At 44.9% G+C, this 2,691-nt stretch overlaps 1 non-coding gene across 1 annotated transcript; it reads left to right on the top strand.

Annotated features, from left to right (window-relative positions):
- The first annotated feature begins 217 nt into the window (after positions 1-217).
- LOC118636884 lies at positions 218-408 on the top strand. The gene has a single exon (XR_004960841.1). It is a non-coding gene; the product is annotated as a U2 spliceosomal RNA (small nuclear RNA).
- Positions 409-2,691: the final 2,283 nt, after the last annotated feature.

Genomic DNA, 2,691 nt, shown 5'->3' with positions numbered 1-2,691 from the left:
ATGTGCAATTAATATTTGACAAAGGAGGCAAGAGAATACAATGGAGAAAAGACAGTCTCTTCAATAAATGGTGCTGGGAAAATTGGACAGCAACATACAAAGAAATGAAACTAGACTACAACTTACACCATACACACACACAAAAAAACTCAAAATGGATAAAAGACTTAAGTGTAACTTGTGAAACCATAAAAATCCTAGAAAAAATGTAGGCAGCATCACTTCTCAGCCTTTTCTCTAAGATCAAGTGCAATATCTGTTCTTATCAGTTTAATATCTGATACGTCCTCTATCTGAGGACAATATATTAAATGGATTTTTGGGATTAGGAGATGAAATAGGAGCTTGATCCATCCACTCTACACATTGACCTGGTATTGCAGTACTTCCAGAAATGGTGCACCAAAAAATAAAATGGAAGGAAGGAAGGAAGGAAGGAAGGAAGGAAGGAAGGAAGGAAGGAAGGAAGGAAGGAAGGAAGGAAGGAAGGAAGGAAGGAAGGAAGGAAGGAAGGAAGGAAGGAGAAAGAACGAACGAACTTAGGCAGCAAAATCTCAGACATCAAGAACTGGAGTTATGATGGCAGTGGGCAGGACCGGAGTGAGGGTGAGTGTGTAAAAGTGTGAGTGAGTGTGAGAGAGTGAGTGGACATGAGTGTGGACAAGCAACCTCGAGCAGTGCAGAAACATGGGGCAGAAGGTTCCTGTGCTGTGGACCGGGAGCAGCCAGCTACCACAGTAAGCTGCTCATCAAGGCACTTCTCCCTGTGTGGCCAGGAGGCCTCACTATTTGTAAGATCTTTGTTTTTTTTTTCTGGGAGGAGGCCGCAGGAGCGGCAAGTGCCCAGCCACCTGAACCCACCATTGTACCTTGCACCATCAGACCAGTGGACCCCACTGTGTCAACACAGACCAGTGCACAGTAGCTGCTCTGTCAAGGTGCCTGTTGCAGAAGCTGCAAGCAGGAGCCGAGAACCATCTCCCACAGCAGCAGCCTAATCAGAGCTGAGACACACCCCTTGTAACAGAGGCTCAGGGGCAGACATCCATCCCCAGGCAGCAGCAGCACAGATCAGTAGCTGAGACCCATCCCCAACAGCATCCACAGAGGCTGAGAAGAAAATGAGCCCATCAGGCAGCAGTGCTCCACAGCTGCTGGTGGCGAGGCCCATGGCTCCAGTGGGGCTCCGGTAATACAGCAGCCAGTGGCACCAGTGGGACCCGCAGCTCCAGTGAAGCCTGCATGATACAGCCAGCTGTGGCACCAAAGGGGCCCACATCTACAGTGAGGCCCACACAATACAGCTGCTTGTGGCAATGGTGGGACCTGCGGCTCAGGTGGGGCCCAAGCAATACAGCTGCCGGTGGCACCAATGGGGCTCATGGCTATAGCAGCAGTGCCTACCAGGACAGACCAATACAAGATTCCAGTAGTCAATCCTCCAGGACACACAGCAGGCAAGAGGCACCATGCACCAGAACAGTCTGGGAGGCACAGTAGTCTTCCTTGATACACACTGAGATGCCTACACATCCCAACATCCCTCACCAGGTCTAGAACTATCAGATGGCTAAAATGGGGAGACAAAGAAACAACACCCAAATGAAAGAAAAAGAGGAATGGAATCACCAGAAAATGAAGTACATAAAATAAAAGAGAGCAATTTGTCAGATAAATAATTCAAAGCAATGGTTTGATTTTTTCCTAAATCTTCACCCAAGAATAATTTTCTGTTTATCTTTAGATAGAGGGGAGGGAGAGAGGAAAGAAGAGAAAGAGAAAGAAAGAGAGAGAGAGAAAGAGAGAGAAAGAGAGAGAGAGAGAGAAACATCAATGTCAGAGAGACACATCAATTGGTTACCTACTTCAAGACCCCAACTGGTGCTGGGGACAAACCACAACCCAGGTGCATGCCCTTGATTAGAATTGAACCCAGGACTCCTTGGTCCACAGGCCAATATTCTAACCACTCAGCAAACTGGCCAGGGCCAAAGCAATGACTTTAAGGGGGCTCAAACAATTAAGTGAGAACTACAAACAACGTAGTGAGAATTATAAAGAGCTCAGCAGGAACTACTTCAGCTTAAAAAAAGAGGTAGAAGATATGAATAAAAATCAAAACAAAATAAACAACACAGTTGATATGAAAAATACCTTAGAAGGATTCAATAGTAGATTAAAAGAAGCTGAAGACCAAATCAGTGAGTTAGAAGACAAGGTAGAAAAAAATGCCCAAAGAGACCAGCAAATGGGGCGGGGTGGGGAACAGGAGTAGAGTTTAAGAGAGATTTGGCACAACACAAAACATAACAACATTTGCATCATAGGGGTACCAGAAGGAGAAGAATCAGTGAAAGAAATGGAGAACATGTTTGGAGAAATAATGACAGAAAACTTCCTAATTTGGTGAAGGAAAAGTCACACAAGTCCAGAAAACACAGAGTCCCAACCAAGATGAACTCCAGAAACCCACAGCTAGACATATCATAATTAAAATGGCAAACATTAAAGACAAAGAATCTTAAAGAAAGCAAAAGAGAAACAGAGAGTTACATACAAGGCAGCTCCCATTAGACTGTATGATACTTTCTCAATAGAAACACTGCAGGCAAGAAGGGAGTGATATGGAGTGTCAAAGCAATGAAAGGAAAGGGTCTAAATCCAAGACTACATTATCCAAGCAAAAATTTC

Source organism: Molossus molossus, unplaced genomic scaffold, assembly GCF_014108415.1.
Source record: "Molossus molossus isolate mMolMol1 unplaced genomic scaffold, mMolMol1.p scaffold_m16_p_2, whole genome shotgun sequence".
Classification (NCBI taxonomy): Eukaryota; Metazoa; Chordata; class Mammalia; order Chiroptera; family Molossidae; genus Molossus; species Molossus molossus.
Note: the sequence above shows the minus strand (reverse complement) of the source record. Positions and strands in the feature narration are given on the sequence as shown.